Source organism: Solea solea, chromosome 5, assembly GCF_958295425.1.
Source record: "Solea solea chromosome 5, fSolSol10.1, whole genome shotgun sequence".
Classification (NCBI taxonomy): Eukaryota; Metazoa; Chordata; class Actinopteri; order Pleuronectiformes; family Soleidae; genus Solea; species Solea solea.
This window is the reverse complement of record NC_081138.1, coordinates 30794085-30820621: the sequence shown is the minus strand read 5'-3', so window position 1 is coordinate 30820621 and position 26537 is coordinate 30794085. Positions and strand designations below refer to the sequence as shown.

The window sequence follows — 26537 nt, the reverse complement described above, 5'->3', positions numbered from 1 at the left end:
CACACACAACAACGACATGTGTCCCAAAACGGCAACAAGTGCCGAAAAAAAAGCAGCATCTTATACAACAACAACACTAATAAATATTATATTTTTATTGAGGTAATTAGACAAACAGGAGACGTCATTTAAACCTGATTTTGGAAAAGTCTGAATTCTAAGAGAAAAGTCTGAATTCCAACAAAAAAGTTAGAATTCCTCAATTAAAGTCAGAATTCTAAGAGAAAAGCCAGTCTTCTAATGTCGGAAATCTGTGATTTAAGTCATAATTCTGTGAAAACTAAGTCAAAATTCTAAGAATAAAGTCCAAAAATTAGTATGAATTCTAAGGGAAAAGTCCGAATTCTAAGAGAAAAGTCAGAATTCTAAAGTGGTAAAAATCTGACATTACAGTCATAATTCTATTTCTGGTTTAAAAACTGTGGATGTGTGGAAAACATTCGGGCTCCTGTGAAGTACGGGGGAAGAAATGGAGCTGGAGAGAAGCCAAACAAACCAAACTCAAATACTCGGACACATTAGCGCCCCCTGGATGTGGAGGATTAAAACACGACCAGATAAGAATCTTCCACAAAAATGAGAAAAAACATGAAGCTCAACACAAACTCAGGAAAAGGATTTGTTTCTTTTGTTGGTTTCCAGTGAAACACGATGTTCTATTTTATATTAATAATAAATATTGGATCTTTAAATAAACTGTTTTTTTTTGCTTTAGAATCGTTTGAGAATCGTTTGGAACCTAAAGACTCTGACGTGAACTCGGCCGTGACCTCAGTGTGTGAACATGAAGAGCAGCTGCCACACTCTGCAGCTGTACATGTTCCAGCCCTGCTGCTCTCAATCTTATTAGAAATGTTATAACATTATTATTTTTTCCCCCCCCTCAGCTTTGAGAGGAAAAGAGGGTTTTCATTGATTAGCACTTTAAAAGCAATCAATTTTTACAAACCGGCCTGACCTCCACCGTCATCTCTCCATCTCTATCTCGGCGTGTATCTCTCTATATCTGTGTTTCCTCGGGAAGCAAACACTCTGGACGACGCTTATAAAAATAAGAATAAAACTACAGAGAAGTGAAAGAGTGGGAGAGTGATTAACAGAGAGGAGGGAACGATTCAGGAGACACCGGCGAGCGTCTGATTTTCTGTCGTATGACAACGGCGGCGGCGATGTTGGCGATCGTCACGCGCACCAAAAAACCCAACGGAGCGGACACATCGCTCACGTCACATGATCTCGCGCTCACTCACGGAGTAGAACAGCCCGGCCGTCACCGTGAGAGACGGGGGCGGCCACGCTCCTCCGGCTCCACCAATAACGGCTCGCACCTGTTTACCATGTCACTTCTGTTTGCTAATCGTCTCCTTGAGCTGCACAGAGAGGAACTGACGGCACCGCGGCTCTTTGACAGCCAGAGTGTGTGTGTGTTATTGTGCGCGTGTGTGTGTGTGTGTGTGCGTGCGTGTGCGTGTGTGTCCATGTCAGGCCATTAGCGTCGTTCAAAAATAAAAGTGAGAAAACAGGAAGTAGAAGCGGCTCTACCGCGTCACATGACTGACACGTGTCTGAACATGTCATTTGTTATTATTGTCTTCATTTATTTTGGACACTTCTCCTTTGATAATTAACTTTTTTGTTTAGGAAGGCCAGATCTATTTCAGGACCACAGTCTCACCATTTTCAATGGGAAACTGAAGTTTAAGTCACCCACACCAAATCCCATAGAGAAAATCAGCGATTTTAGCTCACATGGACACAGGAGCTGCTGCTCTACTGCTGCCTCTTTTTGGTAATTCTGTGGCACTTAGATTAACCCAAACAAAAAAAATAAGACAGAACTCATAAAATAACAAAAATAATCTCTATGGGATTTGGTGTGGGGAGAGTGAGCGCTTTACAAAGTGGCACAAACGTCAGTTTCTTGTTCAAGTAAAATGTCTAAAAGTGACAAAAATGGCAAAACATGCTCGCTCTGCAGTTAAATTATAATTGTCATGCTGTTAATATGTTTCTTAAGAATGACAATGATGGAGAACGACCTACAGAATAATTAAAAATCCACCTTTTCAAGCCGCTGACCCAGCGACGGCTGCCTAACAAGTGCAGCCATTTCCCCGGATAAACAAAAGATTTAAAAGCTGTGTGAGCAGCAGACAGAAGTGTGACAGACACATTTAATATCCTCCCCCCCACCCACCCCCCTTTGTTTCCACCACGATCAATCGGCGTGAACGTACCTGCGCGTCGACTGCCACGCGTCTCCAACGAGCGTCGGGTGTCAGGAAGAGCGCTGCAGCCGTCGCCGCCGTCGCCGCCAACAGCTCTGCGGAAAAACGTGGGGCGAGCACGAAGCAGCAGCCTGTAAACAGCAGGAAATTCACAGTCAACTCATGACACGTTTCCAACAGATGAGAAATAAACCATTAAAATGAAGAAAAGGACTTCCAGTGATGTCATTTACACCTGTGTGTGAGTTTATCATCTCACTGATATGTGAACTGTAATCGCCCGTGTATGTCAATCTATTCACTTCATTATTATTATTATTATTACTTTTTAATTTGACACTGTAAGAGCAGCAGCAGCAGCAGCAGCTGAAGACGAGGATCCGTCACGGTGAAAATATGTTAAAACAAACAAAAGCTTTTGTTCTCGTGAGAAGAAACTGTTGAGTGTTGTTTTTTCTGATCCTTCGACGAAGCTTCGCCGATAAACTGCAGAAAAATAATCAAGTAAACGAGCAAACGACCGCGACTCTCTGCTCTGTGTCAGCCACGATTTACTGTTGATTGACAGGGATTTTATCTTTAATTTAAAGGCACATATGTTGCAAAGTTCTGACTTTAATCTGAGAATTCTGACTTTTTCATCAGAATCAAAGACATGTGATTTTACTTTGGAAACTAAATTTCACAATTCAGAAAGTCAGAATTCTGAGAGAAAATCAGAATTTTGAATAAAGTCATTAGTCTGAGATTTAAGTAAGAATTCTTAAATCCAAAATCTGAGATTAAAGTCAGAATTTTGAAGTTGGAAGTCTGAGATTAATCTCAGAATTCTAAGTGAAAAGTTTGAATTCTTAAGTCCAAAATCCGAGATTAAAGTCAGATTTTAAGAGAAAGTCCACATTTTAAAGTCGGAAATCTAGCATTAAAGTCAGAATTCTGATAAAACTAAGTCAGAATTCTAAGAGAAAATCGGAATTATAAGAAAAAATGTCAGAATTCAACATTCGGAAATCTGAGATTAAAATTCTAAGAGAAAAGTCAGAATTCCAAAGTCCAAAGCATGAGATTAAAAACAAAATTTGAGAGAAAGTCAGAATTTAAAAGTTGGAAATCTGAGATTAAAGTCTGAGAAAACAAATCAGAATTTTAAGAAAAGTCAGAAATCACATGAAAATACAACTTTTTGTTCCTGCAGTACCTGCAGAGATTATGTAAACTTTGGTCAGTTTCAGTTCAGTTGTTGGATTAAAAACAATTCAGCTCTTCAAAAAGAACAAATAAATAAAAATGTTATTTGCACAGATTTGACGAGTTGTTGGATGAACTCACGTTAAAGTTTATTCTGCCGTCACATTTTCTTAAACCCCGCAAAAAAGTTTTGCAGAAGTAAATGTGATTTACATGTTTTATCTTTTTCTTTTTTAATTTAAATCCGTGACATGTTAAGTTTGTGTGTGTGTGTGTTTACGTCTGATCTGAGGAATTAAAATCACCTGTCACTCAACTCACAGCACGAGCTGCATAACACTGGCTTTTCTTCTCTGGAAGTTGTTGTGTTGTTTTGTTGCACACATAATGACCGACGTAAATGTAAAAGAAGAAGAAGAAGAAGAAGAAATTCTCCTGGTTATTGTGGACGTGGAGACGCAGCCACGCGTGGAGAAGCAGGCTCACAGTCCTGAGATACGACGACGACGAGGAGGGGGAGGACACAGATGTGGAGGGTCTGCAGGAGGCCACCCAGATCTACCCACCACTACTGTTTTAATGGAGCGTCGAGAGCGAGACGGGGAACACACACACACACACACACACACACACAGCCATGATGTTGCCTTAAGTCACAATCTAAATTGGCTCCCAGGGGCAAAGCAACTACCTTGTTCACCAAAGGCATCGTGTATGTTTTTGAGTGCTTAGCATATGCTGCTGTAACCTGAGATCTCTCTCTCTCACTCACTCTCACTCTCACTCTCTCACGCACACACACGCACACACACACACACACACGTGCCGTGCTGCTAGAACTCGCTGTTTTTCCCCCCATTACGTTTTTCTCATCAGGTCCTTAATTAAATTCAAAATAGTTCACGTCTACCTATTAAACCATGTTGCACCAACAACCGCCCACCACAGAAACCTCAGCAGACACACACACACACACACACACAGGTTGTGTTCTTTATTTATTTATCTGTTTGTTTGTCTTCATTTACAAAAGGAAAGAAGTGTTAGGAAACGAGGAAACTCCTCCGCTCAGATCACAAACAAATGTCACTTCTTTATTCTTCATATACCGACTTATTTGCAGCGACAGTAAAAAACACTCTGGTGTTTATTTAATAGACAAATTTTACCTGTAACTGTATCGAAGATAAAGCAACATTAAAGGTGTGACATGTCACACCCGCTCCTCATCATCATCATGTAATTGTTTTTTTCGTGTCACATAACGACACCGACTCCCAATCAAAGACATTAATACGACCCTGGAAATTGTGTTAAATGTGACAGCTACAGTGTTAAAGTCACACGAAAAAAGAAAAAAAAGAGTTCAACTCGACACCAAATCTGATGAAGTGTTGAATTTAAACGACGTAAAGAGTTTAGACTTCATATACACCTTTCATTAGCGTTTAAATAGACACATTTAAAATAAAATCTATATTTATGATAAAAGAGATCAATTGAACACCAATTCTGATTAAATCCAACACTGTTTATGTTATAGCGACACTACAACAGTCAAATTTAGTCCTAATTCTGTAAAGAACCCAAATACACCATCAATTATTATAATATTGAGCACTTTAAGAGGTAAAATTACGTTGAAAGTGTTGAATTTAACTCCAATTTCAATTGAATTTAACCTTTTTAAACTTAAAATAACACAAAAAGAGTTCAATTTAACACACATTCTGATCAGGAACAAATATACTCTAGAATTTCACTTCCACTGAATAATGTTAAACATGGCCTTATTTAATGTTTGAACAGACACATTTAACCATCAATTATGATCAAATGTAACTGCATTAGTGAAAAGCACCACTAAAATTGTCAAATACAAGCTGGAATTGTGTTAAATGAAACTGTTCCGGTATTAAAGTCTTAAGTCTTATCTTAAAACTGAAAATGTTGCATTTAACACCAGATTCAGATCAAATCCAACTCTGTGTTATTAAAGTCAAACTAAAAGAGTTAAACTTTGTGTAATGTTGTGTTATTTTAACACTAAAACAGTTTATTGAACACTAGTTCTGACCAGGACCAAGAACACATTATAGAAAAGTGTCAAATTTAGCCATTTAGCAGTTTGAAAGTTACACAAAATGGGCTAAATTTAAGACCGATTCTGATTAAATGTAACTATTTCAAGTTAAATTTAACACAAATTTGACTTCAAGTGTTATTTCAGCACTGACAGAGATGGATTTAACCCCAAATCCGATCAGTTTGGTCCTAATAACAGTTGTTAAACTCACCTTTATTGTGTAGCTTGAACATTATGATATGTATTTCTTCAAGTGTCACTTTTAACACTACAAACATGAACATGAACTCGTCCAGCAGTCAATTTTTTTTTCCCTAAAACCATCCATCACCGTGAAGGATTCCCAAAAAACACCTGAATAAATAAAACATGATTTTCCTAAATTATGTATTATTTATTGTTTTATTCATGATCAATGGAAAAAAACCAAACCTACAGCACAGCAGAGGATTGTGGATAGAGAGAGAGACGACTTAGACGGAGTGAAACACGGCGAGTGAGCGCTCCTGACACTTGATTAAATCTGCAACATCCATGATTCGATATGGAAGAAGCCTGCGTGCTGCAGAGTAAGAGCTAACGTTTGAAGACAGTCTAACCTTTCCTGTGTTTACCTTATTAAAGTGTGTGTATTTTAACTGCAAGTGCAATACACAAAGGGGTGTGTATGTGTGTGTGTGTGGGGGGGGGGGGAGTTTACAATGTGTATAAAAGCAAGCAGTGTTTAAGCGGGCGAGCGGTAAAGTAATAGGCAAGAGCAGTGAAGTGTTGATTCTACATAAAATGCCGGGTAAAAATTGCACCCTGATGAACACACACACACACAATAAGAACACACACACACACACACACACACACACACACCCCACACACCCCCACCCCGACTCAATATACTCCCACAACACGGCCGGCTGCCTGGCAGCTGAAGTTAACATTTTCAGAGAGAATATTCCATGCCTCCAATAGTCCAATGTAATTCATTTTCCATCTCTGTTCATTAATCATTGTTAAAATTAGTGATCCATTTCTTCCACTCTGCCATCTGCACTCAGCTTCCTAACAAACATGACACCTCGGCGCATAATAAAAGCTGACAGCTACGAGGAGGCCCTTTCCAAATAGCTTTCTGCACATGTGCACCTCCGACGCGCTTGATGCCGTTGTCAGACCAAAAAAAAAAAAAAAAAGTAGGTTATTTAGACCAGTGGCTGCAGACACACACACACACGTGTGTGTGTGTGTGTGTGTGTGTGTGTGTGTGTGTAGCAGCAGCAGGAAAACACATACACAAAACAACAGATGTGCCTAATCTTGAAAGGAATGTGCTAAAATCCTGATAAGGGCTAAAGTGGGGGTAAATGAGAAAAAAGGGGGAAAGTTATAAAATATGAGAGAGTGAAAGAGAGAGAGAGAGAGAGAGAGAGAGGGAGGGGGTGGGCCTTAAAACTTTTAAATATCCTGTTTACCGCACACGGGGCTTTTGCTTTAATTTGAGCTGGAACAGAGATGTTACTTTTCCCCATTTTCTTTTCTTCTTCGAGCAGCTGTGGCATTTTGTGCGAGTTTGTTGTGATATTGAATATCAGCTCGGCTACGCCCTGATCTTAAAGGGACACGTCAGGTTTTTTATATGACTGAGAGACACAGCGGGGAGAAAGGTGTGGAAAGTGAAGTCTGTGAACCGTTTTCGCCACCTGCACCAAATCCTATTGAGAAAATCATCAATTTTGACGTCACAGCACAAACGGGAGTTGATAATCCACTGCCACTTCCTTTATTACGTTCAAATGTGTTATTCTCTAAATTTGGGGTTGAAAAATGACTTCAGATTAACCCCAGTGACACATACTTGTTGCGTGAACCAGCAGTAGACTGGCAGCTTGTGTGTCCCCCCCCGTGAGCTAAAAACGCTGATTTTCTCTATGGGGTTTGGTGCAGGAGAGTGAGCGGGTCATAAACTTTAGATTCTTGTCCAAATAAAAGGCTGAGATACAGCAGTGAGGACATTCCTCAGTAATTCATACAAACACTCGATATCAGCGAGCTTCGCAGTCCTTCAAACATCTGAATGCCATCTCTAACCCTTTCTCTCCTCACACACACACACACACACACACACACACACATTCACATGTACACACACTTAAACCTCAACAATCCTGTGCTGCTCGCTCTCATCCTCTCATTCTCTCCTGTAGTCACACACACACTCGGATCCCTCCCTGGCGAGGTGTGAGTATGAGTGTGTGTGCGTGTGTGTGCGTGAGTATGAGTGTGTGTGTGTGTGTGTCTGCCCGAGGCACAGCACATTAATCTATATAATGCCCTCAAAGAGAAGGCTTTTTCACACCGCTAACTGCCAAGGACTACGAGGGGCAGCGGCTGAGCCATGATTCAGCTGTTAGCCCAACTGGCGTCCCTGCACACACACACACACACACACACACAGACACACACACAACACCACGCCTCTAAAGACACACACACACACACACACAATATGTTAGCGAGACTGCGCACACACTCACTGGCAGGATAAACGACACACACACCTTTTTTGTCAGCTCTGCGCACACACAGAGAAAAAAAAAATATCCATTTAAAAAACGTGACATTGACATGAAAACATGGCTGTTATTGATTTAAATGTGGGGAAATTAAGGTTAGCATTTCTATAGAAATCAATAAGTTCAGCTGCTTTCATTGAAAATGTTGAACGTTCTGATCAATTTGCTTTAATTTAAATTCAGGAATCATCGTTTAGAGTCAAAGAAAAACAAAGAACTGAGGCTGATGACGGTCGGTGTGTGACCTTTGGCTTTGACCTGGAACATTTTAACCTGTGATAAACTTGTTCTTTCTTTCCTATAATTTGATTTTCCTCTCTGTCTTGACTCGACAGGCACCTGCCACACCTAGGCTGCAGAATCCAGATCTATTTGCAAGGCTATTATTAGTAGTAGTATTAGCATTGTTGTCATTATTAAAATGCTACAATTAAAACCGGTTTCAGTACATATATATTGTAACGACTCATGCTACCGTTCACATAAAAGAAATCATAATACTATAGAGATATCATGTCCGATTCACAACTATTAACAAACTTAAAGCAGAACTGTGTAGGATTTTGACCCTAATTTAACAGCTTCAGAGAAAAAGGGTCAAAACAGCAACCAGACTTGCAAAGTTCTGCTCTAATAAAACTATTATACATCTGCTCCTGGTCTCTCTTTCCTTTCCTCTCCCCGCTTTTTGTCATCCATGTTTTTCCTTTCACCACAACCGGCCTAGGCAGATGTTGCACATTTGAGTCTGGTTCTTTCAGAGATTCCAAAGTGTACAAATACAATCTGATTAGATTTTTTATTATCAGAAACCAGCTCCGGCAGACACACGACACACGTTACCTTGCAGGACTTCACATTCCTCATATTTCACTCTGTAACCTCTGGCTGCTGCTGCTGCTGCTGCTGCTGCTGCTACCGTGCGAAGTTTAATATTCATTTGTTGCAGAGAAGGCCATGCAGGGAAACAGATGAGAACGAGGCGACGCGGCGGCAGTGATTGGAGGAGCGGTGCTCAGAGACAGACGGCGACGGCACAAGAGCAGCTAAATCATCTTGACATTCAGCGAGAAGTAGCCGCACAGAGAAAAAAAGCTACTGCTGATCTTAGCTCCCCCGTCCACTCATTTGCTTCTACTTAACCCCTAAACACACACTCACACACAAAAAGTATGCAAGGAAAACAGAGGCCGACAAACACACACACACTCTCACAGTGACACATTTAATTCCAGGTTCTCAGAATATCTGAATTACAGCCGGCTGATGACAGCGACAGAGACTGATTAGCATCATTTAAAAGAAGCCTCTTCCTCTTCTGACCACCTCACTGACCCCTCTCTCTATCTCTCTCTCTCACTCTATCACTCTCTGCCTCTCTTTGAGTCAAACCAAGCCCACAAAATGGGCGGCATCAAGCAAAATAAGCAACCGCTAAGGGTCAGACGGACACTAGGGCCCGTCCATTTTTGCAGTTTATCATCGTGGACCGATTATTAGCAACCCATGGATGAACGAAAGGGAATTGGGCTTGTAATCAGAGGGTTGCTGATTCGAATCCCCACCTGTCAAGGGCTAGGGTTACCAATGAGCAAAGGTACCCAACCCCTATTGTTCTTGGACACTCTTAATTGGGGGGTCAGTCCAAAAATGGAAGGGTTGGATCCTGCAGAAGTGGGGGAATTTACGAGGGTCTTTGAATGCATCTTATTAGCTGCTCCTCATAGCTCAACATAGTGAGCACTGCATTGTTTTCATGCACGCTCATGTGTCGGAGTTGAGAATATTCAAATAGGGCTGCAAAGACAGAAGATGACGATTATTTCCATGAAATGTCAGAAAATGTTGAAAAATGTTGACCCATTTTCCAAAAACACAAAACAACGATGTTGTCAAATGTCTAGAAACCAAAATTATTCTGATTCTAACAATTTCTTTCTTATACGTAGCAAGTGTCACAAAGTGTGACACGCCGGTGAATCTCATCCGTGATTGGATGCTCGTTCCCGCGGACGTCCTGAGGTTCTACCGTAACTACAAGAATGTGGGCGCAATTAAAGCTCCATTTCTCTGCTCTCCGGTATTCATCCATCCATCCATCCATCTTCTACTGTTTTATCTTCCACATGAGGGTCGTGAAAGGTGGAGTCACACCCTGGACAGATCGCCAGTCCATAGTTTTTGAATTTTCTAGATATCACAAAGTCTAGGATTTACGGTAATGGGACGTACGCAAATCACAGAAGGGTTAAGAAGCTAAAAACATTGCATCACTTCAGCCCTACATCCAAATATGTGATAAATGATTCTGTCGATTATTCAAAATGAATTTTTTTGCTTGAATCCCAAGGCGTTAAAGGCTCATTTTGGATAATATCTCTTTCACTTCTTGTCCAAACTTGGCCAAAGTTGTCACAGTTGCACACAATGATGACGTCATTGAGTCCCATGATAAGTTTGAAGTCGAGCAAACTATTGGAGTTAACAGGGGGTCCCCAAAATTCTCTCTTTTGTGTGTGTGTGTGTGTGTGCGCTTTGGGCTCCCAGATGTCCAGGGACCGGCCCTGGGTGTGGCCCCCACCAGCACTTGATGTCAACATGGAGTCGACTCATTAGCATCCAACACGGGAACAGGAGAGCGACTCAAGCTCCTGAGCCTCTGGGGCTTCTTTTTTCCCCTTCAAGTATTCATAAACAACCGATTGTTAGCTTTAGATTCTGTCTTCACAATAACTAATGCATATATACATCAGACGCCATATGAAGCAGTTTTTCCTGCCCGTGTAAAGTAAATAAGACAGAGCCTGTTTTATTTGTGCATATTTTCTCCCTCTCTCTCCCCTCGGCTCCTCCCCCCCCTCTTCTAAATTATATAAGCCTTGCACATGGCTTAAAATTTTGTAAAGCTTTTCTCAAAATCCTACTTATGGTTGCCATTCTGTGCCAAAAAGTTCATCTGGCCTGTAAATTTAAGCATGGATTACAAATATTCAAATCATGAGCTTACTGTTCAAATAAACATTTCCAACAGGGAGGGGAAAAGTTGCAAGGCATACACTTTCAGCATAATTCCTCCTCTGGCACCTCCCCCTCCCTCCCTCCCTCCCTCCCCTCTCTCCTGTTAAAACAACCACACACAAGAAGAAGAAGAAGAAGAATAAAGGAGGAGAAAGAGAAAGAGAGAGGGGGTAAAAAGAGAAAAGCAAAAACAAAAGGCAGAGTTAAAAGTTTGGCCTCTTCATTTACCGTGTGGCTGCATAAACACTGTTGATGAAATATGTAATTAATGTAATTGTAACCACCTATGCAATTACAGTGCGCTGGGTGGGCTCCACTGTGGCCTCAGTGCACAGGACAATGGAGCACCTTATTACGGAGGAGGGGGGGGGGTTAACAGAGGGGGGGGGGGAGCGGGGGAGCAGGGTTGGTGTTTAAGCCGGTCAGCTGCTCACCACATGGTAGAAATAATAAGGACTAAAGTCACAATCATTTCAGCTTTAGTTTAGCTTTGCTGATCGCTGCACTTTATACTGGACAACACAAACACACACACAGGGTCCGGTTGTGGTTCTGGTTGTGGTTCTAAATGGCTTTGATGACGAGGACGAAGGGAAAGACTCAGGTTTATTCAGGTTGAAACAACTTCACTGTGGAACAAATTAAAAAAAAAAAAAGAAAAAAGTCCATCACTGTGTTTTTATGAAACGAAACAAAAATGATAAGAATTTTTACATGAGAACTTTTTTTTAAAAGCCTGGTCAAACATCCTGCATGTTCACAGAGGTCAGCTGAGGTCACACACACACACACACACACACACACACACACACACACACACACACACACACACACACACACACACACACACACACACACACACACACACACACACACACACTGTGTTCTGGGTTCTTCTCGGCTAAATGATACCGGTACTAAGTATCGAATCAGCTTATCGAAACCAGGGCTGCAGGGTTATTCAATTAATCAATTATTGATATATTTGTAAAATAATAACACACTCTTTGGTAATTAAAACAAGTTTTCAGATTTTTAAGCTTCCTAAAAGTAAATATTTCCAGAGTTTGGGAATGATTGATCAACATTTTCTGACGTTTTATGACAATAATCATTAGTTGCAGCTATTGTCTACACACGCTTGGTATCATCTACAGCAACTGTTTTCAGACTAAAAACCTCTGTGGCCTTTTCTGTAGCTGCCCCGAAACTTTGGAACGATGTATCCATGGAAATTAAATCTGGACAGACCATCAGATTGAATTTTCTAGATATCACAAACTGACTTGGCATCACCATCATCTCCTTCCCTGCTGCTGAAGCACTCATCACATCCACAGTAGACTCTCAACACATCTTCCAAAGTCCTCACTAAACCACAACACCTCCAGAACACCTCATGTTCTCATCATGACCACATCACACACCCATCATTACCCCCCCCCCATCCTCCAAAACTTCTACTGGATTCCAGTCCAAGAACACATCCGGGTTAAAATCCTTCTCCTGACCCCGCAGAACCCTCCTCATCTGGTGCCAAACATCTCTCAAAAACCACAAAGAACCAGGCACCAGAACCTCTGGAACTCTCTTTCTGCTTAGGGCCGGCACTAAACTCTCATCAAAAACCACCTTTTGTGAAATGCTTGTGTGTGAAGGTTCTCAGTCGTCATCAGTTCACTGTGTTTACTGAAGGCAACTGGGCTTCTCCAGTTCTCCTGAAGTGAAGAAGCCTCTTGGATTAAAGCTGAAACATCTTCAAGCCAAACTCAAGCAAGTCCAGCTGCCTACAGCGACTGTACGTGATTGAGTTTATGACTTTTAAAAACACATGTAAAGCGTCTTTAAGCTCAAAATGTATTATTATTTATCCTAATCTCAACAAAGCTCTCCTGGTCTGATAGTACAAACAGTATAGACGGGACATAAAGTGTGATGCCACCAGAGGAGCAGGCCGCCGCCCCCGCCCCCGCCGCTCACACTGACAGCCGCTGTTATCCCAGGGATTAAAATAGCCTCTTCCCCGCTGCCCGCCCGCCGTTAAAGTCTTCCACATTTGCAAAATTGCAAACAGATGCAACTCAAGTACCTGCAAATAATCTGCCAAGACCAATTTCAAAAGGGAGATTTCAGAATATGTGGGAGTCATTAGAGGGAGTATTATTTCAGCGATGAGCGCGAGAGGGTCCAGCCGTCGGATCAACCCGACCAGATGGGTTCTGCTGCCTTTTATTCGGGGGAAGAAAGACGTCGACGTGTTCTTCATCTCCCCCCTCCTCCTCTCCAAAATGAAGATGTATAACGTGTGTGAAGCAATTAGGGCAAAAGAATATTGGAAGTTTCAGAAACAAGCAAAGAATGTCAAATTCTCCTTCAGAGTTTCTCCAAACACGTCGTTTCATCTTCTGCTCGGCGAGGATGGAGGAGGAGGAGGAGGAGGAGGAGGGTACGATGTAAACGAGGATACAGACACAAAGATCTGAGGCCCTTCATTGTTTTTGTTAAATATGAGGAAGAATTAAAAGGTAGGCGTCTTAAAAGAGGCCTGTGGTTTTATGGAAATGAAATATGTTTCAAGAAGATCTCTCTCTCTCTCTCAACGACTGCTGCTGCTGTTGATGTTGTTGTTATTATTTTGCAAGATAGTTATCAGAAGTTTTCTCCAGTCGCCTTTAAAGCCACGCGACAACAAAGCGCCCGGCAATTAACGACGTTTTTTTAACACCGAGAAAACTGCAGGAAAAAAAACATTAAACGTTAAAAACGACTCCATCCAGCTGCTGACGGAGAAAAAAACCCAGAAAACACTCCCTCACAATTTATCTTTAAAAATAAAAGATAATGACCTCATGAAAAATGTATCAAGAATCAGTTTCAAGTTGAACTGAAGCATTTTGAAGAGACACGACACAATCTTTAAACTTCAACGTTAAATATAGAGGTCGATATTTGCCACTTTTTATAGCATCACAAAAATATGCAATTTTTCTTCTCAGGAACAAAAGTTTCAAAGAACGACTGAAACTAACAGCTATTTTCTTGTTTGTTCCATAAAACGTCAGAAAATGTTGATTCCGTGTTTTCCTAAACCTAAAAAAAAACCCATATATATTTTTTTTTTTTTTCCACGACAGTTTTTTATGATTTCTTTGTCATATGGAGCAAAAAACACTGAAAATGTTGTTGTTGCAGCACTACTGCTAAGTCACTAAAACTTTATTTTATATCTAAATGTTGTTTGATGACCTTTTTACTGTATTTATCATTTAGTTTATATATCATTTTCATTGAAAATACAGTCTTTAGAGAAAGAGAGACTGTTAGTGTTGTTCAATAAGTGGTTACTGAAGCTAACATTGTTAGCATTGTGTTTTTTTGTATTATTTGTTATCATTTAACGGTTATATTTTATCAGATGGAAGGAAAAAATAGGCCATCAGCTGCCCTGAATTCTAAAACTCAACATCTGGACCGCTGGATTTTCCCAAATAAGGTCTTTACAATAAACATTTTTCAAATTAAATCAATACTGATAACGGTAATGTTAATTGTCTAATGATTAAAGACAGATTTTTATTCAGACTATGAGCAGAAAACAACAAATACCTAAGTAGTCAAATGTTCCACGTGTGTTTGTGCAGAGCTTAAATATCTGTATCTGTATTTTCAACATGGATTCATTAATCAATGAGTTGTTTTGTCCAGAAAGTGTTGAAAAATGTCTATTGGTGTTTCTCAAACCAAATGATTTCTTTGTTATATGGAGTAAAGAAAACAGCAAAAACTCACATTCAAGGAACTAAAAAAAACAAAATCACAGAAACTTGTCTTAATTATTCAAACTAACCCTCAAACGTGATCAATCATTAATCGAGTCATCACAAACCTAATATTTTCACGCAGACACACACACATATTGTTAGTGAGTCACTGCCCGGCCCTGCTTCATTACCGAAACACACATACGTTATTATTTTTTTTGTTTTTCACGCTAAGCTGACGACATCTACAGTACCTGCCCTTTACCGGCTGCAATGTTTATATGAAATGGAATTTGATTAGGTGACTTGGTTATTATTGCTGGTGGGGAAGCAGAACAACAATCTGAGGCACTTAACAAAAGCACACACACAAAAAAAAGATCAAAATCACCAAACCCTTGAAACAATACACATTCAATCAGATTCTTCATAATTGTAACAGTAGGAAGCATTCGAGGCATTCCACCCACAACAAACAGGCTTTGTTCTGCTGTTATGAGAGGCAGCGAGGGGACACAATCAAGTGCGTGAGAAAGTAAGGGACGTAGGATTTCAAACCCCCACCCCACACCCCCTACACTCCCATTTTTTTATATACAACAACCAGCAGCAGCAGCACGGCCACCACCACCACCACCCCTCCCTCTTCTCTTCTCTTTCCAGGGTCACCCATATTATTCCTGCTTCCTGTCACATTGTCGTCGCCGGCACACACACACAAAAAAGCAGAGAATTTGGTAATTGAGTGGTACAGAACATGTGCCCTCCCTGCTCGCAGATGACAGATGGATTATAAAAACTTCAAAGGCGAGCGTTTGCAGCACCAAGGGAGAGATGCTAGGTATTTGAACTATCATTCTTTACCCAGGAGACAATGACTGCCTGACACGGCGCATACATCAAGGAATAGTGCAACAGCACAGACATAATCCAACGCACAACCCCTCCCTTTCTTTTTTTTACTCCTCTTATTCTTCTTCTTATTCCTCCCTGTGCAATATATTTAACATCATGTTCTGAAGCAACTTTGTGCCAAGCTCAGGAACATAACAAGTGGGGGGTAATAAGACTGAGAAGAAGAGTGGAAGAGAGGGGGAGGCACACACACACACACACAGGGGATGCATTTTTATTGAACTCTTTTCTTCTGTTTAGTCTTTGTCTCCCCTAAACTGTCAAAAATAATTAAAATGATATATATTTAAAGTGATATTTAGGTTCACCTCATAAAATCCATGTCATCTCAAGTCTTACGACATCTTAAGAACGAGTTTGTAAACCACTCACTCTCCCACACCAAAGTCCATAGAGAAAATCAGTGATTTTAGCTCACAGGGACACAGGAGCCGCTGGTTCAATGCTGCCGCGTTTCATGAATTTGTGTCACTCAGGTTAAACTGAGAGAAGGATTTCAAACACAGAATTCTCAAAACAATGCATTTGAAGTTAGTGATGGAGGCAGCAGTGGATCAACAACTCCTGTGTGCTGTGATTTTAAAATCACTGGTTTTCTCTTTGGGGTTTGGTGTGGGAGAGTGAGGGTTTAAAAGCCACATTAACTTTGCAGTTTTCCTTTCTTTTTCGTCTCCGTCTCATCAAAATATGTCAAAAATAATAAGAAAATATGAAGTTAGTGATGGAGGCAGCAGTGGATCAACAACTCCCATGTGTTGTGATGGAAAAAATGGAAAAAAACGCTGTTTTCTCTATAGAGTTTGGTGCAGGAGAGTGAGTGGTTTTAAAAGCGACTAAAACTTTGGTTTTGAGTTGAAATAAACGCGTCTAACAGTGAGATAAAGCAGTGAACATACTCTTAAGACTTAAGTTGACAAAGATTTTATATTATTCTTGGTGTTAAGTTAAAACTATACCAGTCAGGAATCCAGTGAGTCTGGAGGAAAAATAAGCTCTACTGTAAAGTGAAGTGGAGAATGGTGAGCGGCGACGCCTGTAATCATCTTATAAGCATGATTTATGGAAAGGGCCATCTGCTCCGGCTGACTTAAGCACAGAGGCAACATTTAATAATATAAGGACACGAGGAGAAGAAGAGAGGAGAGTTTGTGCAGGAGGACAGGAACTACAGCAGGAGACGTTGTGCCCTCCTTCCTGTCCTCTCTCCTCCTCCTCGGCAGACAGACATTAGTTCAGATGGCAGCTAATCACTGCTGACCTCCCCTGCCACAGCGTTTAACCCCGGCCCCTCCCCCTGACCCTGAAGGAATTAGCGACCACACTGTAACACACACACACACAAGTGAGGGAACAAGCTTCCAGACAGAGGGAAAATTCATTCACACCAGCACTTTCATCATCACTCTGTGTGCCTCCTGGAGAAAAGCCAATAAAATTAATTATAGTATTTTTTTTATATATATACATATACAACTAATGAATAAACAGGATCCTGTAATGTGTCCAAAAAACTGCTCTCAACACAACAAATAAAGATGTTTCATCACCAGAATCATTTAAACTAATGTGAAATTAAACCTTTTAATGCAAAATTATGATATATTTGATTTGAAAAAGGCCTTTGCCGGGACAGAGGCTCATCTTTTCTTGACGTTTGTGATTATTTAAGTAGCTTTTTAAGCATTTTTATAAAAGAAAGTGCATTAGAATTTCAACAAATGTGCATTTTATATTAGAAAATGACTTTTGATACTTTGAAGTTTATGACATTTACTGTACTTAAGACTTTTACTAAAGTAATATTTTTAAAAAAGTGACTAATTTCTACCAAAGTCATTTTCTGGTAGCATACTTGTACTTTTACTCAAGAATCACTTTAGGGTACTTTATACAAGACTGTTCATTAGCACTTAAGGAGAACAGTCAACAGTATTTCAAACTGTGATTTTTTTTTTTTATTTAAAAAAAAAGCAGCTTCATTCAAATTCTAATTCAAACTTGTTGCTTGGCCTCTGCTCGGATTCAAACCTCTCCACTTTCCCTTTGTACGAGTAACGAGGCGAGGCTAAGCTCAGCAGCTACGAGCGCTGTCATAACACGCTTCACACATGAAGACGTCTCAAAGCGACGCCAGCGGCTGACGTTCATGCCCGAGCTGCTGCCCTTTGACCTCGCCGTGACCTGGAAACGGCTCAGAGCGAGAGAAAACTTAGAGAGTGATGGCGTCTGGTGGGGGGAGATGGGGGGGAGGGGAGGAGGAAGGGTGAGGCGGGTGGTATCATAATGAGGCCATATGGCATATACTATTGTCTCTCTCTCTCTCACACACACACACAGCTCCCCGTGTGGTCACCTCCTCAGTGTCCATCAGGATTGTCGGTCTAATCTTGGTCGGATCATCTCGTCAATGCGTCGCCTGTTTATGTGTAATGGATCTAACACTCACACACACACACACACGCATACAGGACTCTACATTGGCTTCCATTGATTTAAACAACCACAATATAATCTTAACCATAACCAGCTAAGATCTAACCCTAACCCAGGGTGGGGTCAAATTCATTATAGTTCAGGAGCCATATAAGAACCTGACATTTCTTGCAATTTTTAACAATATTATGAATATTAATTTTTAAAAGAAATCATCACGCGGGCCAGATTGGATGCTCTGGTGGACCAGTTATGGACTGCGAGCCATATGTTTGACACCTCTGCACAAACCTTAACCCCGTTACCAATCCCGTCATCAGCAAGGACTTGAAACTTTGCGTACGTCTCATTAACGTAACTACTAGACTGTTTGTGATATCCAGAAAATTCAAAAGCGACGGACGGGCGATCTGTACAGGGTGCGACCCCACAGCACCCCCGCGTGTGACCCTCATGTGGAGGATAAAGTGGTAGAAAGACGGATTGGATGGATGGATACCGGAAAGCAGATAGAAATAGAGCTTCAGTTGCGCCCTTATACTTGTCATTACGGTAGAACCTCAGGAGCGAGCGTCCAATCACAGACGAGATTCACCAGCGCACACGTCACACGTTTGTGACGGCAGATTCTCAGCGCCGTGATTCCTAAACGGTGGAAGAAATAAGTGCCTTTTTGGACAATTCTACAGCCATAAAATCTAAATACATCCAACATGATGGTCATAAGAGGGTTAAACATCAACACAATTCAAATCTTGTTTCCTAAACTTAACCTGTTCCTCAGATAAATGAGGTTCGGCCTCATTAGGACCTGGTTTTGGTCTCCATGAGGACTACTGGTCCTGACAAGGTCAGTGTTTATGACAGAATAGAAAAACATGCACACACACATACACACACTCCTGGCCCCTCCCCCTCCCCCCTGCTCCATCACCTCTCTCACTTCACTGCTCCTCCATTCTTGCAGAAGAAAAAGAAAGAAAAACTCAATTCTAATTCTTTCTTGAACGATTATGAATCGATGCAGAAAAAAAAATCAAAGCTCGGAATATAAAAGAAAATCTCCTTCTGTAACAATTTTCCTCGAGATGATGTCATGGAGAAGTCTGAGAGTTAAACACACCTGAGTTACAGCTTCATTAAAACACGGCTCTGACTCTATTCCTCATTTTTTTTACAGAGAAAAGTGGTTAGAATATTTTCTATAGAATAATCTCAAACTTAAACACACGTTTATTGATGATTTCGGTCAAAACCAAAACGTCATAGCCACAGGTCGACCTGCCTCAGACGACTTTATTCAATATTTCCTCCACAGATAAGACAAAACACTGTGGTCACATGTTTCCCCAGCAACTAACTCTGTTCTTCTCTGTAGATCCGTAAAGCAGAGCGGTAAATACTGTTTATACAGAAATGAATGAGTGATTTTCCATCATGTGATCACGGTAAACCTCAGCCAATACTTTAGATGTTTACCGTGTTATTGTACAGATAAACAAAGCAAAATAATCCAGTAAACGGCTTATTGTTACAGCTGTATCTTCACTAAGTCATTCTCAAATTATATCACGATATTCCATCGTGATTTTGCGATAATGATAGTTTTTGACAATATTTCCCAGAATTTCACAATAAAAGTGTTCAATGTTGAAATGAAATAATTATCCTGTAAAGTTCACACTGAAAAATAAATTAAACTGTAAATAAAAATGTATGCAGAATTTGAGTTGGACCACAGGTTTGAGACCTTTGCTTCTATCATTTAAAATGTCAACTACCTTTTTTAAACACACACATTTACAGATACGAATGTTCATCTTTGTTGTTTTAAACCAAACTTAATTATTATTATTGCTATAATTACACGAGGTGTCAACCCCCTCCACTCACTTTTGGTTATGGTAGGACTCAAAATAAACTTGAGTTTTCTGGCCCGTCGTATAATTTTCTTGACAAACCTGTCATGGAAACTGTATAATCATTTGTCTTTCCATCCTTCCTTCCTCACTCCCCTCCTCATCCTCCTCCTCCTCCTCCTCAGTGAAGCCTCGCAGCATGTGTAAGCAGAAGCACACGTGCTCTCCTCGCCCTCATTACCAGCTAACGACGCTGTTTGATTAAAAGCGTGTACGGAGAGGAAGAGAGGGGGAAGACGGAGAAATGAAACAACACGGATGGAGAGACACAGGGAAAGGGAGGAGGAAGAGATGGAGGTGGTGGTGGTGGTGGGGGGGTTGAGAAGAACAGGCCGAACCTCCATAATTAAGATCATTTCACAGATTACCCCCGGCAACAAAAGCGCGGCGAGCGGCCGCCCGCAGCCTCAGGAATTGGATGAAAAAGGGGCGTCGGAGAGGAGACTGACCTCCGCCTGGTTCAGCACAAACATGAGCCACGGCTGCATCACACACACACACAAACACACATAAACACACACATACACACCAGGTAGTGGTAGATACTGCAGAGTCTCACATACACACACAGAGCACGTGAAGGTAAAACACCCGCTGCACTTGAACACATCACCTGAGGGCAAACATTACAGGTCACTTATCAGACAACACACACACACACATTCTTGTACAGCATGTTCTGAATCAGCTGTGTATTGTACAAAACAGGTTTAATTTTATTATTATCAAAATCGCAATGTGGCCTGCTGCGATTTTCGCAATCGCAGGAGACGCAATATTTCTGGATAAGTCAAAATATGTGTGTCACATATTTTAGATTAAATATTGTCCTGACCTGTGCACATGATATTCTACAGGCTGGAGAAAACAAATAACACACTGTAGTCGTTTTAAATATGTTATTCAAATAAAGAAAGAGAATAATTACGGAATATTTTGCTATATCGCAAAACCATATCAGACCATCATAATCCCAATTTCAGAGTTATTCCCCATGTTTGGAATCAATAAAGTCATATCCAATCTAATCTAATCTAATCTTACCCTGATCTTAACCATCACAACTCATTTTTAACCGGATTTAGGATGGTGGGGATCAGTATTGGTCAGTTTCAGTATTGGTCCATACCAGTGAAAATCACTGGATTGGATTTTGGACAGATAAAAAATTTAAAAACGATACCTATCACATGCTTCACTCTGCACAGACTGTAAAAAATGGAAATAAAATCAGCGAAAGCATTTTAGCTGAGTCATGTTTGGGCTGTTTATTTCTTCATTTTTGGGGAGAACAATATTTGTGACAGTCGGAGAATCATGTCTTTGAAATGACTCGGCACAAATGTGTCGTTAACAGCTTCAAACGTTATTAATGGTCAAGACTGCGATATCGGTATCGGACACAAAGTGGTATCATCCCATCCCTACTTTTTAACCCCAACCTACATTCAAATCTTAACCAGTTCCTCAGAATTGAGCTTCTGCCTCATTAAGACCAGGTTTTGGTCTTCATGAGGACTCCTGGTCTTGACAGGGTCTGTGTTTATGACAGAAAAACCCAAACCTTAACACTTACCATACAACACGTCTTCACCTTGTAACGTAATAATGTACTTTACAGGGATTTGGGATTTGTGTCCCCGTAAAGAAGACAAGTCCCCATTGTGCGAGTGTGTTGTCAGACTCAGGTCCCCACAACATGGCACAAACACACACACACACACACAGAGACACAGAGAGAGAGACGAGTGATTCCTCCTCTGGTGTACAGACCATCATTCCTCTGAGTTAACAGAGTCTGAATGGCTCTCAGCACTTCTACGTCCACATCAGTCCATGTTCATGTAGAAACACATCAATTCTACTCTGGTTAAACCTGCTGTCGTCTCCAACTCTGTTTCTGAGCCTTCACTTCCTATAGTACAGAAGGTAGAAGTGTGTGAAAACTCCACAGCTGTGTTTCAGTCTGGACGGTCAGAAACAGTATTTCAGTTCAGTGACTGTGTCAGACAGAGTCTGAAGTACTGAACCATTCTGTGGACAAATCTTTTTTTAAATCCACTGATTCTAATGATTCAGTTTCACCCAAAACAATTACTTTACAAGTCACTAGTTTGTGTTTGTGTCGCATAGAAAAAAACCACATCACGGCAGTTTCACACAGCCATTGCTATGACGACTCCACCACCTGCGCACTTTCACTATACTTCCAACTCCTTCAGTCCACCTCATTCCTTCCTCACCACGCAGCTGGAGAACTGAGTGTAATCACAGGGATCTAACATCAGCAGCAGCAGCAGCAGCGGCGGTGATGGTGGTGATGGTGTTGGTGGTGGAGCCTCAGCGCCCTCGGGACCCGATCGACAATCACAAAGACTGTGATGCCACGAGGGAACGAGTGAGGGAAAAACTCGAGGATTTGTGGAGGAAAACCCTCAACGACCACTAATCCAAAGCAGCTCTGCTCTGTGAAACCGTCCTGTTGCCGTTTAGGAGGATGTGAGCACAATGTCAAAGGACTTCCTGTGGCACACACTGTGAGTTCACGGTGCGGTCACTGGGGCAACGGGAGGAAGAAAAAATAATACTAATAATAAAAAAGTCAAGATTTGTACATTAATTTTAAATTTTCTCAAGAATCTGGTGATGATACATATCATGATACAGGGGTGACGATATGACGATTTATTGTGATTTCATTTTAAGACAAACTCTTAAAAACAGTTTTCTTTGTCTTGTAAAAGTACTGTAAGGAAGAGGAGACACTCAAACGGCCGAAAAGTCTGCTGCTGACTAGTGGTCGGAGGCTTAATTACAACACAAAACCACCAAGAGTATCACGGCGAGAAATATCACAACAATATGATTTTTTCCCATATATTGTATTACTCGAAGAAAAGGTGATGCTCTTTTCTTTTTCTAGTGAGAGGAGAGACTATGCTGCCAACTAGTGGTCGGAGGATGAAATACAACACAAAATCATCCACATGATAATGTGATTTATTGCGAAATATTTCGATTGTTTTTGAAAAATTGTCAACTCTAAGAAAAACTCTCATGGTAAAAATAATAAGAAACCGTCGACGGTTTTCTTACGATAGAACTCAAGACTGATCCGTGAAAAACTGCAAACAGGAAGTTACAAACTTACAGATAAACGCGCGATTCTTCATCCTCTGCACGACGACACTGAGTCACCAGAAACGCACACAACACAAGAGACTGATGATTCTCTGTTGTTAAATCTTCCGGATCTTTCCCCACTGGGTGCAACAGAGCAACAGAGGATTAGAAAGAGTGAATCTGTTCACAATGACCCCCCCAACCCCCGCCAAACACTCCCCCCTCCCAGTTTTTGGGGACACGCAACTTTCAAGTGTGAACTCACTCCCACCCTTGGAGCCTATCAGTGTCATCAACCACAACATGGAGGAAAAATGTCTCAAATGTTCTCCCCTCCTCACCTCCCCCTCCCCTCTCCCGCCTTCATCGTCCTTCTGTGCAGACATGACAGTCCTGTTTACCAGACGAGACGAGCTGAACGAGGGCCCGGGCCCCGGCACTTCCACTTAACTCCCTCCCCAATTACTGCGATTGGTGTGAACGACACAACAGAGGAGATAAAACAAGAGTTCTGAAGGAAAGATGGGAAAACAACTGCACGACTCAAGATCAAGAATAATAATAATAACAAGAGGAGGAGGAGGAGGATGGGCCATTTCAAAAATAATAACAAAACAAAAACATGATTTAGGAAAAGCACGGGTGGGAAGTCGCTTTAAAAAAAAGAGACTTAAAAAGAGAAAAAATAAGAGTAAAGGCACCGAGGGAATTCTCCCGCATGTCAGATTCAACCCCGGTAATAACGCAGATAAATAATAGATGAATAGCATTTAGCTCCCACCCTTGAAAAACACTTTTTTAACCGCACTTCATGAAAAGTCTGACAGCAAACACGCAAACACACACACACACGTAATGTGTATTTTACCTGATTAAATAAAACACCAGGTGGTATCCGCTGATTGTTTGCAGTGTTTAGATGAAAAAAAACAAAAAAAGGGAAAGAAAAGATAGTTTTGGCTGAACTTGCTCAAACACACGTCATCATTAGTGGTTTCATCGCAGAAAACAAGCGCTCGGTTTCACTTCAGAGACGTTTCAACGAGAGCGAAACGTCCATTTTTTGACCAAAAAAAAATAACTGAATACACATGGAATTAATTAGCGATCACCGACTGAACCTCAGGTCTCTCTGTCTCTCTCTCTCTCGTCTCCACTCAACTGAAATCATTTCTGCACGGTCCCTAAACGGACTCGGGTTCCTCTCTGCTGAACTGCACAGAGGCCTTTAGCGACAAAAAAACCTGTTTGTGGACGTTTCTGTCGTCAAATTGGGGGGCAAGAATAAACAAGAGGACATTTATATACCTTAATAAAAACATAAAGCAGCAGCAGCGGCGGTGGTGGCAGCAGCAGCAGCAGCTTCAGTGCCAGTCGTTTACAGAAGAGTGTGTGTTTAAACGCCTGGAATGTTCATTTGCCTTTTGGGTTTACTTATTTACTTTTGCATAAATGCAGAACAGTAATGTGGTATTAAAAGGAGGGGGAGTTGTGGGTTTTTCTCAGGGGGAGAGTCGTGTGTGTGTTTTAAAAATAAAAAAAAATAAAAAATACCGCCGCCTCGCTCATGTTCCCAGCTGTATATACTGAGCAAGGCTGGTGATTCATTGAATGTAGATACAATGAGGCATGAGGGAGTTTCCCCTTCCGTGATTATCCTCACCAAAAAATGATTGTGATTTACAATAATTCTATATAAAAAAAATACTTATGCTAATATTTGGGTTTTTCAGATTCCTTACTTTAAGAAAAACACTGAAGTGAGCAGAAAGTGTCACAAGATGCTGTACTGTTACAAAAACAAAATGACTTAGTTACAAAAAATGTGAAAGACATTTACTTATGTTCCCAAAATGTTTGGGAACAATGTAAATGTGTTTCACAAATGAAAGAAACTTACTTAGCTGACCAAAAAGTGTTACAAAGTGCTGTAAAGTTACAAATACGTTGGGTATGTTTCCAAAAAATGTTGACAAAATTGTGTAATTTTTACAGAAACATAAAAAGAACTTATGTTACCCAAAAAAATGTACACGTACAGACTTATGTTATCTGAAAATTGTTACCAATTGTTATCATGTTACGTCACTTATGTTGCCAAAAAAGTGCTGCATTATGAAAGTTACTAGTTTTACAAGTTACAAAAATTGTAAATATGAGTCATTTTATGTCGTCAGGGCAAACATGTTTCTTATGCTACAAACAATCAATAGCTTACCAAAGTGTTACAAAGTGCTATAAAGTTACAAAACATGTTCCAATTTTAAAAAGTAGGTAAATTATTTAAAAAAAAATTACTTTCATCACCAAAAATAACATTAGTGAGCTTACCAAAAGGTGTTACAAAGTGTTGTAAAGTTACAAAACCATGTTTCTTATCTTTAAAAACACTAAAAAGTGTTAAGAATATAAAAAAAGTAATTACTTACATCACCAAAAAGTGTTTATAAATGATGTCATGTTTCGCAAACGTGTTTCTTCTGCTATAGTACCATTAGAAGGTGTACCAAAAAGTGTTACAAAGTGCTGTAAAGTTACAATTAAATGTTTGTTATCTTTAAAAAATGTTTCGCAAAAATGTTTCTCATGCTACAAAACGGAACACAACTTGTTACCAAAAAGTGTTACAAAGTGCTGCGATGTTACGTAATAATTTCTCTTGATTTCAGACATAAATAAATGAATAAAAGAGAAAAAAAATCAACGCCTTCACAAACAAACCCCACGTTACTCAAAGTCATCAGATAGAAAACGAGCGTCCGGGGCGGGAAAATAATCACAAAAAAAAATAATTGTTGCCCAATAGCCAAACATAAAACATGAAACGGCTGCCTTGATCAAGTGGAGCCGGGTAATCTGTGGCACCAGCAGCAGCCGCCGCCGTAAACACCAGCCACTGTCACTTGGAATAAAAAGCCGAACCTTTCAGGGCTTTTTCGATTGATTCTTTAATTCGGCCTGATATGACATTAAAACCCTTTGGTTGACTCGCGCTGGCTGTGACAAATGCAGCGCTGCTGCTTAATAGAGGTGTGTGTGTGTGTGTGTGTGTGTGTGTGTGCAGACAGATCGCGGCATTTCCACTGACTTTTATCAAACCAAATTTATCAACGCGGGCTCCCAGGATCTGTGGCAGCAGCTTGTTCAGGAGGAAGCCAACAGATAGCGTTAAGTACATCATCCCTCCTCCTCTCTCTCTCTCTCTCTCTCTCTACACTCCATCCTGTCATCGCTCTGCCTCCTCTATATTTATCTCCTCTCTCCCTCTCTCTGGATCTCCTGCTCTCTGAATGTGCCGG

The 26537-nt window shown here is 40.7% G+C and overlaps 1 protein-coding gene across 4 annotated transcripts in view; it reads right to left on the bottom strand.

Annotated features, from left to right (window-relative positions):
• znf536 (zinc finger protein 536) overlaps positions 1-26537 on the bottom strand; it is a 317559-nt gene that overhangs the window by 260138 nt on the left and 30884 nt on the right. For all 4 annotated transcript variants that reach the window (XM_058629151.1, XM_058629152.1, XM_058629150.1 and 1 more), the window contains one exon: positions 2238-2359. The gene's annotated coding sequence lies outside the window, so the exon portion shown is untranslated. The remainder of the gene's footprint in view (positions 1-2237; positions 2360-26537) is intronic.